The 16680-nt window shown below is 45.9% G+C and overlaps 1 pseudogene; it reads left to right on the top strand.

Annotated features, from left to right (window-relative positions):
* The window catches only part of LOC139382609 (uncharacterized), a 113031-nt pseudogene that overhangs the window by 3515 nt on the left and 92836 nt on the right, over positions 1 to 16680 (top strand).

The raw sequence follows: 16680 nt of genomic DNA, 5'->3' as shown, positions 1-16680 counted from the left end.
CATCTTTGTTTTCGTTTACCTTGACGATATCCTGATTTTTTCACCGTCACTCCAGATTCATGTTCAGCACGTTCGACGTGTCCTCCAGCGCCTTTTAGAGAATTGTCTTTTTGTGAAGGCTGAGAAGTGCACTTTTCATGCCTCCTCCGTCACATTTCTCGGTTCTGTTATTTCCGCTGAAGGCATTAAGATGGATCCCGCTAAAGTCCAAGCTGTCATTGATTGGCCCGTCCCTAAGTCACGCGTCGAGCTGCAGCGCTTTCTCGGCTTCGCGAACTTCTATCGTCGTTTCATCCGTAATTTCGGTCAGGTGGCCGCTCCTCTCACAGCCCTTACTTCTGTCAAGACGTGCTTTAAGTGGTCCGTTTCCGCCCAGGGAGCTTTTGATCTCCTCAAGAATCGTTTTACATCCGCTCCTATCCTTGTTACACCTGACGTCTCTAGACAGTTCGTTGTCGAGGTTGACGCGTCAGAGGTGGGCGTGGGAGCCATTCTTTCTCAGCGCTCCCTCTCTGACGACAAGGTCCACCCATGCGCGTATTTTTCTCATCGCCTGTCGCCGTCGGAACGTAACTATGATGTGGGTAACCGCGAACTGCTCGCCATCCGGTTAGCCCTAGGCGAATGGCGACAGTGGTTGGAGGGGGCGACCGTTCCTTTTGTCGTTTGGACTGACCATAGGAACCTTGAGTACATCCGTTCTGCCAAACGACTTAATGCGCGTCAGGCGCGTTGGGCGCTGTTTTTCGCTCGTTTCGAGTTCGTGATTTCTTATCGTCCGGGCTCTAAGAACACCAAGCCTGATGCTTTGTCTCGTCTCTTCAGTTCTTCAGTAGCCTCCACTGACCCCGAGGGGATTCTCCCTGAGGGGCGTGTTGTCGGGTTGACTGTCTGGGGAATTGAGAGGCAGGTAAAACAAGCGCTCACTCACACTCCGTCGCCGCGCGCTTGTCCTAGGAACCTTCTTTTCGTTCCCGTTCCTACTCGTCTGGCCGTTCTTCAGTGGGCTCACTCTGCCAAGTTAGCCGGCCACCCTGGCGTTCGGGGTACGCTTGCTTCCATTCGCCAGCGTTTTTGGTGGCCCACCCGGGAGCATGACACGCGTCGTTTCGTGGCTGCTTGTTCGGTCTGCGCGCAGACTAAGTCCGGTAACTCTCCTCCTGCCGGCCGTCTCAGGCCGCTTCCTATTCCCTCTCGACCGTGGTCTCACATCGCCTTAGATTTTGTCACCGGACTGCCTTCGTCAGCGGGGAAGACTGTTATTCTTACGGTTGTCGATAGGTTCTCTAAGGCGGCTCATTTCATTCCCCTTGCTAAGCTTCCTTCTGCTAAAGAGACGGCACAAATCATCATCGAGAATGTTTTCAGAATTCATGGCCTTCCGTCAGACGTCGTTTCGGACAGAGGTCCGCAATTCACGTCTCAATTTTGGAGGGAGTTTTGCCGTTTGATTGGGGCTTCCGTCAGTCTCTCTTCCGGCTTTCACCCCCAGTCTAACGGTCAAGCAGAACGGGCCAATCAGACTATTGGTCGCATCTTACGCAGTCTTTCTTTTCGCAACCCTGCGTCTTGGTCAGAACAGCTCCCCTGGGCAGAATACGCCCACAACTCGCTTCCTTCATCTGCGACCGGGCTATCTCCTTTTCAGAGTAGCCTCGGGTACCAGCCTCCGCTGTTCTCATCTCAGTTCGCCGAGTCCAGCGTCCCCTCCGCTCAGGCTTTTGTCCAACGTTGCGAGCGCACCTGGAAGAGGGTCAGGTCTGCACTTTGCCGTTATAGGGCGCAGACTGTGAGGGCTGCTAATAAGCGTAGAACTAAGAGTCCTAGATATTGTCGCGGTCAGAGAGTTTGGCTCTCCACTCAGAACCTTCCCCTTAAGACGGCTTCTCGCAAGTTGACCCCGCGGTTCATTGGTCCGTTCCGTATTTCTCGGGTCATTAATCCTGTCGCAGTTCGACTTCTTCTTCCGCGATACCTTCGTCGCGTCCACCCGGTCTTCCATGTCTCCTGTATTAAGCCCGTTCTTCGCGCCCCCGCTCGTCTTCCCCCCCCCCCCCCATCCTTGTCGAGGGCGCACCCATCTACAGGGTCCGCAGGATTTTGGACATGCGTCCTCGGGGCCGTGGTCACCAGTACCTTGTCGATTGGGAGGGGTACGGTCCTGAGGAGAGGAGTTGGGTTCCCTCTCGGGACGTGCTGGACCGTGCGCTGATCGAGGATTTCCTCCGTTGCCGCCAGGTTTCCTCCTCGAGTGCGCCAGGAGGCGCTCGGTGAGTGGGGGGGTACTGTCATGTTGTGTCTTGTCTCTGTCCTTTCCCTTCACCCTGTCTCCCTCTGCTGGTCGTTGTTAGGTTACCTTTTCTCCCCCGCTTTCTCCCAGCTGTTCCTTGTCTCCTCTAACTACCCATTCACCCCGTTTCCCACCTGTTCCCTTTTTCCCTCTGATTAGGTCCCTATATCTCTCTCTGTTTCTGTTCCTGTCCTTGTCGGATTCTTGTTTGTGTTTCATGCCTGAGCCAGACTATCGTCATGTTTGCTGTAACCTTGTCCTGTCCTGTCGGAATCTGCCGGTCTATCTGAGCCTACCTATGTTTGGTTATTAAAGAAGCTCTGTTTAAGTTAGTTCGCTTTTGGGTCCTCATTCACTCACCATAACAAAATACATTCTGTTTTACCTGCCAATTTAGAAAAGAAAGCAATCAAGATTACTGCCAAAACGGTGGGCATAAGCGTAAATGTAACACACTCCTACATTCCTGTAATGAGTGAGGGTTTACCATCTACACACATTGAAGGTTTACCATCAACACACCCACCCACCACCACCACCACAATGGTCATTGTACCCCTTGGTATTAAACCCACAGCCACACTAATTAACTTCCTAGTGATCTATGTGCTCTGCATAATTAATTTCCTCAAATTCCTCAAATTAGTGGGAGGATATAGTGGTCAGGAACAAGAGTGTCACTGAATCCCATCTCAAATTAGAGCATGAACATGTTCATTACTTCATTCATTCTCCCATTTGGAGGAAAAGTATGAGCTACATAAGCTGCCCTAGATATTTCTCAGACCTAATTTCCTAAACGGATACATCATTTATGACTCCACACAGGCCATATCGGCTAACACAGTTAGCACTGCACAAACAATTTATAGATCACCCAGATTACTTGGAAATGAGCATATATTATATTCCAAAGTCGCACCTGACTCACAAATGTTCTCCCCTTTCACCTCCATCTATCAATGGAATTAAGCTCTGTGAAGCACCACTGAAATTCAATTGGGGAATGCCTTTTCTAAAGGAGGAGTGTAATGTAAATGCCTCACAACAGGGTATAGATCTTCTCTCCTCACAGACTATACAGTCTATCTATTCTTAATCAGGTACATGGTCTTGTGGGCTATTAAACCTAACATGGCACTTCAGCTGTTCATGTGTTTGTTTACCCATCCCAGCACAGTGCTACTTAAAGAGCTGCTGCCTGCTGCCCGCTGCCTGCTGCTATGGGCCCTAATTTACTCTACCCTTTTGGTCTGTACTCTACTCTGTAAGTCCTGGATCCCGAGCCAGATCCTGCTGCTGCTATGGGCCCTAATTTACTCTACCCTTTTGGTCTGTACTCTACTCTGTAAATCCTGGATCCCGAGCCAGATCCTGCTTGCCATCTGGACAGCTCAGCATAGATTTATAGTTGCTCTCCTCATTTGGACCCACTCCAATTTGCTTACCGCCCAAATAGGTCCACAGACGATGCAATCTCAACCACACTGCACACTGCCCTAACCCATCTGGACAAGAGGAATACCTATGTGAGAATGCTGTTCATCGACTACAGCTCGGCATTCAACACCATAGTACCCTCCAAGCTCGTCATCAAGCTCGAGACCCTGGGTCTCGACCCCGCCCTGTGCAACTGGGTACTGGACTTCCTGACGGGCCGCCCCCAGGTGGTGAGGGTAGGCAACAACATCTCCTCCCCGCTGATCCTCAACACTGGGGCCCCACAAGGTTGCGTTCTGAGCCCTCTCCTGTACTCCCTGTTCACCCACGACTGCGTGGCCACGCACGCCTCCAACTCAATCATCAAGTTTGCGGACGACACAACAGTGGTAGGCTTGATTACCAACAACGATGAGACGGCCTACAGGGAGGAGGTGAGGGCCCTCGGAGTGTGGTGTCAGGAAAACAACCTCACACTCAACGTCAACAAAACTAAGGAGATGATTGTGGACTTCAGGAAACAGCAGAGGGAACACCCCCCTATCCACATCGATGGAACAGTAGTGGAGAGGGTAGCAAGTTTTAAGTTCCTCGGCATACACATCACAGACAAACTGAATTGGTCCACTCACACAGACAGCATCGTGAAGAAGGCGCAGCAGCGCCTCTTCAACCTCAGGAGGCTGAAGAAATTCGGCTTGTCACCAAAAGCACTCACAAACTTCTACAGATGCACAATCGAGAGCATCCTGGCGGGCTGTATCACCGCCTGGTATGGCAACTGCACCGCCCTCAACCGTAAGGCTCTCCAGAGGGTAGTGAGGTCTGCACAACGCATCACCGGGGGCAAACTACCTGCCCTCCAGGACACCTACACCACCCGATGTCACAGGAAGGCCATAAAGATCATCAAGGACATCAACCACCCGAGCCACTGCCTGTTCACTCCGCTATCATCCAGAAGGCGAGGTCAGTACAGGTGCATCAAAGCTGGGACCGAGAGACTGAAAAACAGCTTCTATCTCAAGGCCATCAGACTGTTAAACAGCCACCACTAACACTGAGTGGCTGCTGCCAACACACTGACACTGACTCAACTCCAGCCACTTTAATAATGGGAATTGATGGGAAATGATGTAAATATATCACTAGCCACTTTAAACAATGCTACCTTATATAAATGTTACTTACCCTACATTATTCATCTCATACGCATACGTATATACTGTACTCTATATCATCGACGGTATCCTTATGTAATACATGTATCACTAGCCACTTTATACTATACTATGCCACTTTGTTTACATACTCATCTCATTTGTACATACTGTACCCGATACCATCTACTGTATCTTGCCTATGCTGCTCTGTACCATCACTCATTCATATATCCTTATGTACATATTCTTTATCCCCTTACACTGTGTACAAGACAGTAGTTTGGAATTGTTAGTTAGATTACTTGTTATTACTGCATTGTCGGAACTAGAAGCACAAGCATTTCGCTACACTCGCATTAACATCTGCTAACCATGTGTATGTGACAAATAAAATTTGATTTGATTTGATTTGATTTGATTTGATTTAACATGTGTTTGTCTGAAGCTGACAAGCACGTGTCTCATGTTTTACCTCTGTCGGCAATCAAAACAGATTTATACACAGATTTGGGGTAAGACGGAGAGAGATAAGCTTGAGTAGGTCACATTTCAAAAGCCTTCTCGACTCAGTTTTATGTATTGTTTTTTAGAGGATGAATCTTACAGTCAGATCGTGCATGTTTCTTACAGCTTCTCAATCAACAAAGACGGTCACACCTCATGTACCATACCAGAGAATAATTCAGTGGAATTCAAACACTTTACTACTCCTTTAGGTTAAATGGAAATGTGTCATTGGTTTCCATTATAACTCAATCATGATTGTATCACAACACCCCAATGTCACCCACATTCCTCGACCACCATGCTTCTGACTCCCATGTCTCTATGTCTGTCCTTGTCAGTGCTGGAGGCCTGGGTGCAGCTGGAGCCCAGAACCATCACGGTGCTGCGAGGTTTGGATCCTCAATAGTGGCTCTGTGTTGACCATTTCAGCCCAGTACGGTATTCTCTCAAACAACCCCAATGCGACTGCCATAAACCGCTCCACCAATCAAGTCTTTAGCTGGGAATTTGTCCTGAGGAGAGTCCAGCACAGCCACCAGGGACAGGTGACCTGTGACCTCCAAAACATCCAGAGGCAAACTGCCGATCTGTTTGTTCAAGTTTTGTGTGCTTTTCTCATTTGGCTGTCCTTGAGCTGGCTGCCTACTGGCAGGCTGACAGTGTTCAGTATGGCAGAGAAACAAAGGATAACAGAAAGGAAAATGCAACACTGCTGCTCATGCTCCCAGGTGATATTTATTTATAACGGTCTTCATCAGGCATCCATATCCCAGGTGGGGGTGGAAGGTCCTATATATAGGGGCAGTACTTAGTGACAAAATGTCAGAATTATTGTGTGCCCTAATTGAATATTGTTTGTGTATATACAGTATATATTACTGTAAATATGGATCACATTCCTTGTGTATGATCATATATTTTGATGAATTAAATGTTATTAATGTGACCCTAAGTTAGATATTTTTTACCTCCTGTTTCAGGAAGTGATGTCACTAAGTACTGCCCCTATATATAGGACCTTCCATCCCCACCTGCGATATGGATGCATGCTGAAGACCTAAATATCACCGGGGAGCATGAGCAGCATGCAGCGTTTTCCTTTCTGTTTTCCATGAGTGTGCCTACAACTCCAGCACCTGCAGACAGTACCTGGATATGCGTGTGGTTCAGCTTTTGTAGAGAAACAAAGGAGCCACAGTTACAGTACTGCAGAGGTTTTTCAAGAGAGGATTTCAAAGGCCAGCTGGGAAGTGGGATTTTTGTTTTCTTATGGGTTCTCTCTCTCTCTCTCTCTCTCTCTCCTTGTCTCTCACTTATGGGTTCTCTCTCTCTCTCTCTCTCTCCTTGTCTCTCACACATGTATGCACACTCACATGTACACGTGCATACACACACAAAGAAAACAAAAACAGGTGGAACCCCTTTTGAAAACAATGGCAGAATGAAAGAAGACAAAAAGGGGGAATTTAACCTTGACTAGGAGAAGAAAAGCAGAATAAACAAAAGTTGAACCTAATCCTTGATAATGCCACCCACACACTCCCTGACACTAGAGACAAATACTCAATGTTTTCCTAAGCCATATTGGCTTGTTGCTTTAATTGAAAACCTTTGTTTAAATTTTTTTGAGGTTTCATGCATGCAGCAGATCTTCTCAATTTGTTTTCAAAGCAGCTGATTTAGTTGTTGGGCATCAATCCAGGTGTATATCAAAGAGGAGGACTGCTGCAGTGGCTATTTTGATGGGCTGTATGACATTGTTGATGCCAGGGTTGAAGGGTGTGGGATGGGAATCGATTGGGCCAGGTATAAATACAAGGTGGAGGGAACTCTCCTGAGCACCAATCATACACCACCCGGGATTTAGAGTCTGTGATCCCTCACCTGATATGCCCTCCCTCTATCCCTGTATTCCTCTATTGCTCTATCCCTGCTTCCCTTTCCCCCCTCTATCTCTCTTTCCATATCTTCGACTTGGATGCCGATTAAGGCAGCCCCCCGCACCTCTCTGATTCAGAGGGGTTTGGGTTAAATGCGGAAGACACATTTTGATTGAATGCATTCAGTTTCCCCTCTGTCCCTGTGTCCATGTTTCCCTTTTCCCCTCTGTCCCTCTGTCCCTCTGTCCCTCTGTCCATGTTTCCCTTTTCCCCTCTGTCCCTCTGTCCCTCTGTCCATGTTTCCCTTTTCCCCTCTATCCCTCTGTCCATGTTTCCCTTTTCCCCTCTGTCCCTCTGTCCCTCTGTCCCTCTGTCCATGTTTCCCTTTTCCCCTCTGTCCCTCTGTCCATGTTTCCCTTTTCCCCTCTGTCCATGTTTCCCTTTTCCCCTCTATCCCTCTGTCCATGTTTCCCTTTTCCCCTCTATCCCTCTGTCCATGTTTCCCTTTTCCCCTCTGTCCCTCTGTCCCTCTGTCCATGTTTCCCTTTTCCCCTCTGTCCCTCTGTCCATGTTTCGCTTTTCCCCTCTATCCCTCTGTCCCTCTGTCCCTTTTCCCCGCTGTCCCTCTGTCCATGTTTCCCCTTTCCCCTCTGTCCCTCTGTCCCTTTTCCCCGCTGTCCCTCTGTCCATGTTTCCCCTTTCCCCTCTGTCCCTCTGTCCCTCTGTCCCTTTTCCCCTCTGTCCCTCTGTCCATGTTTCCCTTTGACCCTGTTTCCAGTATGCAGATAAACTCTGTTCCACAGGGGCTAAAGGTGTGGAGAGATTCAGTGTCAAAATAGTTATCTGAAATTGTTATCTCTATCCCAGTGAATCATCTCCGAGAGTTTGCTGGGGATACCCTGCATGCCACAAAGAATACTCAACTAGAAATGAAAAAAGATGAAGAATGATAAGCTGTTATGGACAGTAGCAATGCTAGAAGGTATTGCTCATTTCTCTTCTACATTTTTCATATAATCTTATTATAAACTCCACTCATATTGGAAAGTTGGACCGAAGACAAATGGGTTGTAAACAACACAAGCTGAGAAATGTATAATTCATTTTTTTATAAAAACATAAGTATTGTATTAATGGATGTTTACTCTGGAATGTTTTAGCATAAAAATGAATGAGATGGTTATGATGATGATGTGTAAAAAAAAAATAGCATGATGATGACATATCGGGTGATGAATCTTTATTACTCCATAGAGGATATTCATGTATTCCCCTTTCCTCTCTCATTATTCAGCTACTTTCACCCTGCTGCAAACAGAGCTCAGCTAAAAGCCTGAGCAATGTCCTCCATGCAAAAAGGAAGGAACAAAGCAATGACCCATTGCCTTCAGTATATTACAGGAGGAGTCCTCCTGTATTGCCAGAGCTACACATTATCACTGACGTACACTGAGTATACCAAACATTAGGAACATCTTCCTAATATTGAGTTGTGCCCATTTTTCCATCAGAACAGCCTCAATTTGTCTGTGCATGGACTCTACAAGGTATCGAAAGCGTTCTGCAGGGATTCTGGCCCATGTTGACTCCAATGCTTCCCACAGTTGTGTCAAGATGGCTCAATGTCCTTTGGCTGGGAAGCATTCTTGGTACACATAGGAAACGGTTGAGCGTCAAAAACACAGCGGCATTGCAGTTCTTGACACAAACCGTTGCGCCTGGCACATATTACCATACCCCGTTCAAAGGCATTTAAATCTTTTGTCTTGCACATTCACCTTCTGAATGGCACACATGCACAATCCATGTCTCAATTGTCTGAAGGCTTAAAAATCTTTCTTTAACCTGTCTCCTTCCCTTAGGGCTCCCGAGTGGTGCAGTGGTCTAAGGCACTGCATCTCAGTGCTAGAGGTGTCACTACAGACACCCCGGTTTGAATCCAGGCTGTATCACAACAGGCCATGATTGGGAGTCCCATAGGGCAGTGCACAATTGTCCCAGCGTTGTGCGGGTTTGGCCGGTGTATGCCGTTGTAAATAAGAATTTGCCTAGTTAAGTAAAGGTTACATTTTACGTGGATTTAACAAATGACATCAATAAGGGATCATAGATTTCACCTGGATTCACCTGGTCAGTCTATGTGATGGAAAGAGCAGGTGTTCTTAATGTTTTATATACTCAGTGTATGTAACCACTACCCATTAACAATAGTGCATGGTGGATCAAGCCCTCCAGTGTGGATGCAGAGGATCTCAGAGCCTTTGAGTTAATTGTGCATCTAGGCTTTTTCCAGTTACCCATCAGCAACTCTGCTGGTGATTTGTGGCCCGTTGGTCCATTGGAGGAGAACTACAAATCTCCACTGGAGACTGGTCTCACCCCTTATGAATATGATGCAAACACGCCCACACAGAATATACATACTGCTGGCAGACACACAAACACACATGTATGAACATATTGTACACACGCACACTTTTTTACATGAAGAAATCAATATGCCTGTATGGGGTTGTTGAATATGAACAGAATGTGCTGTAAGGGCTAGAGCCGAGGATGAGGCCACTTTGATGTAAATCAGAGATGAGTGAGCATGCCTTTGGTGATCAGGCAGGCAGGCAGGCAGGCAGGCAGGCAGGCAGGCAGGCAGGCAGGCAGGCAGGCAGGCAGGCAGGCAGGCAGGCAGGCAGGCAAGGCAGGGCAGGCAGGGCAGTGCTGTTGGAGAGAGACAATCCTGCTCATCCGAGCAGAAGGCGCCCATACTTCTTCCAGATTAAAGGCTGTCCCTCAGAGTGGCAATTTCACTGCCAAGGGCCCTGTTGAAAAATCACAGGAATTAAAAAGAGTTGTACTCCTCACCAGCATCATCTCAGGGAACAGTCACAAAGCCTGTCTTAGATGGCTAGGCTTACTGTGATTAATGAACCTTATAAAACGTTATTTCAGAGATCATTTAGATTGGAATGATGGGGGAGGAGCCTCATGTTGTAAGGGACTGACTATCTTTCCTCGAATGTATCAATCTTCCATCCATAATTAGTTGCAGTAGTTTATTAGTCCATGGAAGTGAGCCACTGTTTTCTTCTTCTGATCCTCTTTACTTTATTGCACTGCTGAGATTTTCAATGGGGAGACAGCAGAATAAAAGTTATATATCAACTCATATGATACCAAATCAAATATCAAGACGCAGCCTATAAGGAACAGGGGAAGCCATCATTGTGCACAGAACATTGAAAGCTTTGATCTTGAATCAACATAGACATGTAATTCAGTTAGACAAAGCAACAAAGCTTCAGTAATTATCCGTCTATCTATAGCAATTCTCTGCTGCACCCTCTGCCTTTCACTCTGCCAGACAATAGACTTCACAGAAGATAACGCCCAGTCTAAGTGGCTTATTTGGCTGCCAGCGTATGAGATAGGGGGAAAGAGGCATTCTCCCATCAGTCTTTTGAGACCTTGAGGCACACGATTGGTCATTTAGGAAGAGTAAGAAGCCTCTAAGTGAGCAGGTCAATTGCGATCAGAGAATCCCTATCCGTCTCAGGATACACTTGGCATGCATACAGTACACACGCATATGGCGTACTACACGCAGCGCCTTCCTCTAATCCAGAAACACACAGTTATGCATGTGACCGAACCAGCTAAATACTACACACACTCTTGCAAAATAGCACAATGGACTAGAATGATCTGGCAAACTGTAAGAAATACATACAGTACCCCAAAACGCTTTATCTTTTATTTCCAGAGAAGGGTAACGTGACCATCATGGGGGGAATGTGACTGTCCTGAAGGGGAGGAGGTCTTGTTCCAGTACCTGACTGTAGGCTGGTACCCAGAGCTCAGTCTGACTTGGCTGGTGAATGGCAGAGAAGTGGACCAGGGTCAGTACAACATCAGCACTGAAGGGACTGTTGATGTGGAGTGCCTCCACAACCTGACCAGTAACTTCAGTGTCCAGGCAGCAGAGAGCTCTCATGTGGAGTGCCTAGCCTCTGTGTCTGCCCTCCCCATGCCTCAGGCCAGCAATGTGCATCTGACCGTGGGTGAGAAACACAAAATCACTTGCTCTCTCTCTTTCCCTCTACTCAGAGCTGAGATTAGTCTACATCCTCATCTTCATCAGTGAAAGCAGACTGTGGTGGTTTGTTATTGTTGATGAGAGGAATGACAAGAAAGGCATTGCAGGACAGACACATCTCTTATCACCATTGAAGTCATCCTACATAAATAGAGTATTGGGAGCTACAGGATTTGGTACGCTCACTGTGTTATGTTGCATACTGAGTTTCCCCTCTGTGGTTTAGGTCATCTTGAATTACATTCAATAGTGTAAACAAAAGACAAGACACTCTCCCTTCCACAATCACAGCAAATGCTGATAATAGATTGTATCAATTAAAATATGAAATGAAGAATTAGATTTCTCGGCTTCTTTGGGACTAAACCTCATAAATAACCTTCTTTGTTTAGTTGCAGAGGTGATGGTGGAGAATGTATGCGACGACTGCACTGTTCTAATTGCGGATGACAAAGGAGATGATTGTGGACTGCAGGAAAAAGAGGACCGAGCACACCCCCATTCTCATCGATGGGGCTGCAGTGAAGCAGGTTGAGAGCTTCAAGTTCCTTGGTGTCCACATCACCAATGAACTATCATGGTCAAAGCACACCAAGACAGTCGTGAAGAGGGCATGACAAAACCTATTCCCCCTCAGGAGACTGAAAAGATTTGGCACGGGTCCTCAGATCCTCAAAAGGTTCTACAGCTGCACCATCGAGAGCATCCTGGTATGGCAACTGCTCGGGTAGGGTAGTGCAAACGGCCCAGTACGTCACTGGGGCTAAGCTGCCTGCCATCCAGGACCTCTATACCAGATGGTGTCAGAGGAAGGCCCTAAAAATTGTCAAAGACTCTAGCCACTCTAGTCATAGACTGTTCTCTCTCTCTGTTCTCTCTCTCGCAAACGGTACCGGAGCGCAAAGTCTAGGTCCAAGAGGCTTCTAAACAGCTTCTACCCCCATAAGAGTCCTGAACATCTAATCAAATGGCTACCCAGACTATTTGCATTGACCCCCCCCCCCCCCCCCCCTTTTTACACTGCTGCTACTCTCTGTTGTTATCATCTATGCATAGTCACTTCAATAACTCTACTTGCATGTACATACCACCTCAACTAACCGGTGCCCCCGCACATTGACTCTGTACCGGTACCCGCCTGTATATAGTCTCGCTATTGTTGTTTAACTGCTCTTTAATTACTTGTTACTTACAGTGCCTTGCAAAAGTTTTCGGCCCCCTTGAACTTTGCGACCTTTTGCCACATTTCAGGCTTCAAACATAAAGATATAAAACTGTATTTGGCAAACTGCCAACGCTGCCAACTGCAAACGCTACAAAGTATTAACTTAAGGGGGCTGAATAATTTTGCACGCCCAATTTTTCAGTTTTTGATTTGTTAAAAACGTTTGAAATATCCAATAAATGTCGTTCCACTTCATGATTGTGTCCCAGTTTTATATCTTTATGTTTGAAGCCTGAAATGTGGCAAAAGGTCGCAAAGTTCAAGGGGGCCGAATACTTTCGCAAGGCACTGTATATCTCTTATTCTTATCCATATTTTTTTTAAACTGCATTGTTGTTTGGGAGCTCGTAAGTTAGCATTTCACTGTAAGGTCTACAGCGGTTGTATTCGGTGCATGTGACTAATAAAATGTGATTTGATTTGAGTAGCCTCAGTGTCCGCCGTCCTCCTGCTCCTGGGGATGAGCATCTGCATTGTCCTCTGTTACAGACGGAGGAGAAGAGCAAGTAAGCGCCTTTCTTTTCTTTTTGTACCGCTCAGTGAAAAATGTCCACCCCCCCACCCCCACGGGAACAATGATTAAAGTATAATGAAGGAGTTAGGCGGTCACGCGCAGTGATTCTGCAATGTGTTCCACGCCTGCATCGGCAAGGGCATAGGGTTTTTGAACGTATACAGAACTTCCGCTGTCAGCAGAATGCTCCAGTTCTAAAGTGCTGGCTTTGGCTATGTCTTGGCCTAACCCCCCACCTGTCCACAAAACACAGGAGCACCACTATGGAGAGACAGTTGTCCAGGGGAGACACACACCTGGTGGTCACTATGTGGAAATGCAGTTATTCTGTCACTAAGTAACACAGGTAAACATACTCATGAATATGGGGGAGAATGTCATTAGGCAGGAATTAGCATATTCTGAGAGTTATGTCAATCATCAAACAGTCTTATGATCTGGTGTTACAAATACCAAGACAGATTCATAATGACTCTAATAGGGGCCACAACCCACAAACGTGTCTCTGAAGTGACCCCCAAAAATCTTAAACTTCCCACCTCTGGGATTAATGTCTTACTGGGTTACCAGTAGACAGTGAATAGAAGGTTTTGTGAGTCTTTGGCGGCTTTCAGAGTAGAGACGGATGGTGAGGAGTTTCTGGAGAGCCATCTCAGAGGGGATCGTTGTTGTGTGCGACGAGGCGTCCGTCTGGCTGTTTGTGTACGATAACAAAACCTGCCCCTGAGTCATGCATTAGACTGCTCTAATCCCTGTGACTGATTTCAGACCAGTGCAAACCAGGGCCATGATTTGGGAGCTGTAGGATTATCTTAATAAAGCAGGTGTGCCCTCGTTAGTACATTTACAGTATTCACCCAATAGTCTGATATCTTTTTCACTGTCCTTGATTTGGTCCAGTTCCTTTCCCCGCTTTCCTTACTATAACTCCCATAACTCCCATCACATTTAACAAAATGGCATGACTCCAAGTCAATACTGCTCTCAGTTGGCAAATCCAACACACTGAAGAGTAATGCATGCATTGCAATTATTCAGACAGAATGGGGATTAAATATATTCACCTTAATAACGTTGGACAGTATGGGTTTAAAACATCAAGACAGAGGCAATTTCTCCTCCTGTAAAGAGTCTGGTTTATCCTTCTCCTGGGCCAGCACCATCTGTACCGCCATTGTTATAGGATTGTTTTGGCTCTGGCCAGGACCTTGGGCTAAGAAAGGTAATGATGCTGTGTGATAAGAGTCATTAACAATCAGCTCAGGCTTTCAATCTAACATTTCTAAAGTGACCTCAGGCTTGAGTGAGTGTGTGCTGGCCCAAAACTAATTAACGCTGCATTTACAGCTATCCTACATACACTCTTAGAAAAAAGGTTCTATCTAGAACCTTAAAGGAACACTTTTTGGTTGTAGGTAGAACCCTTTCTAAATAGAACCAAAAAGGGTTCTACCTGAAACCAAAAAGGGTTCTCCTGTGTGGACAGTCGATGCCGTGGTCTATGCAACCACAAGCAAGGTCAGGATTACTGTATTCATCTAGAGTGAGCATTGAGACAGTGAAAATCCTGTACGATAGCTGTAATGTAAATTCACATAAGATATTGACTGTTGTAATTTTCTGTATTTGGTTGTCTTTCAGAATCAAGCCAACTGGAGACTATAAAGTGAGCGTTTGACGCTCTTTGTGCCATTCTTTCCAACCTCTCAACCTGCTTGTTAATGTAGGATTATACAATATTTGAAAAGGTACAGACCTTGGCATTTCTTTATTGGCAAGAGCTGCCGAATGAAGATCCAGGATCAAGTTTGGCTACTTTAGAGGATATGACTAACCATCCATGAAATGATTTATTGGAAACATTTGTGAGAGGGTACTAATATAGTGTCATCCTATTCATTCAAAATCCCATTAGTCCTTTACACAAGTTACTGCTGGCACTGCTGCTGCATAAATCTTAGTAAATAAGTCTACCCAAAGGCATGTATTTAAATGTCTCTGAGTCTGCCTTGTGTCTGAGAAAGATACTGGGATATTATAGTTAATTAAAATAAATAATTGAGAATAATTATTTGGAACATTAGATGGTTATTAGATTATAACATCCACATTAAGATTGAAACTAGTTTACCCCCCCCCCCCAAAGAATATTTCAACTTGAATGTGTTACTGTGTATGTATTGCAATATCCATGTATTTCTGTTTCATTGACTGCATTGACTTCCATGTGGATATCAGCACAAACAAGTGAAATTCATGGCAATATGTACAGTACATTCAGAAGACTCATTCAGAAGACTTTGTATAGGTATGGAATGGGACACTTTCTATATTTCTCAGTCCTAGCCTGTGGAATTGAAAGCAGGTTTGTGCTGTGGGTGGAACTCGAGGGGGACTTGAAACAAAGTCCAGTCACAGTTTATCTCTTCTCTCATGAAGTGAGGGCAATGATAGTGATGTCAGAGCATTGTTGTATCCAGGATATGCCGTGCCAACGATGATTCTGAAAGTACGCTTCTGTATGTTCTTGAGTTGTTCAGAGAGGACTTGAGTCAATGAGCTGTGCCAAGCTGGTGCGGCATATTCTAGGCAGGGTCAAGCATAGCTAGTAATCTAGTTTTATACCATTTGTCAGCAGTTTTAATGTCCCTCATGATACGATTTTACTACTGAAGCAGTGAACACGCTGACTTAAGAGTGGTTAAGTCTAAATTAATTGAATAATGATATTGGATTTTTCGTAGGTATCAGCTTGTACACCGGCAAGACAATTGATAGTACCAACGTAAAGCTCACAAAACTGTTGATTCTTTCAAGGTTGCACCATTTTCCTTTTGTAGGGTAGGAATTGGTCACATTTTCTATTGGGCTGTTACTCTGGGTATCCACAGGATAGACGAATCACAGAGTAGGAGAAACTCTGTTGCCAAGGCAACAGGGGGGGAAGGTCAACCTGGGATACACCACAGAGGGCCACTCAGGTGAGAGTCAGTGTGACAAATACCCCAGCTCCTCATTAGGACACATTATCTTCAACATCTAATGAGATCAGTGAGGTATGTTGGCATAGAAAATCAGATTGGATAGGCTATTTTATTTGATATGTGATTTTTGTTTGTTGTTAAAAGTATTATAGGCTACTAACAGCATTAGAGGCTATAATTGACTATGATGAAATCATAATGCCATGTTCTATGTTGGAGCCGCTGTACTATACTTCCTCCCCTGAGTTTACAGTGTGGTACAGTGAAATGGTCAGGTCAGATGATGTCAGGTCAGTTAAACAACAATTTCTCTCTCAACAGAAGCTGGCCGCAGTGACCTCATCGTCACTGGGGGAACCCACAGCCAGATTAGCTCCATCAGCACTCACAAGTTAAGGAGAGGGAGAGAGCAAATTACCGCAGTTGAATAATGCAGTCAGTCTCCATACTGCAGCCGGAGCCCCTGACACCTCCCAGGCTCTCACATTGACGGGGACTGCAGGGATTACCAACATCCTCCCCTGGCCGGGGGACAGTTAACTCTCAATGGCTGTATTCGAAATGACATCCTATTCACTATATAGTGC

The sequence above is a fragment of the Oncorhynchus clarkii genome, chromosome 24 (assembly GCF_045791955.1).
Source record: "Oncorhynchus clarkii lewisi isolate Uvic-CL-2024 chromosome 24, UVic_Ocla_1.0, whole genome shotgun sequence".
Taxonomy (NCBI): Eukaryota; Metazoa; Chordata; class Actinopteri; order Salmoniformes; family Salmonidae; genus Oncorhynchus; species Oncorhynchus clarkii.
Note: the sequence above shows the minus strand (reverse complement) of the source record. Positions and strands in the feature narration are given on the sequence as shown.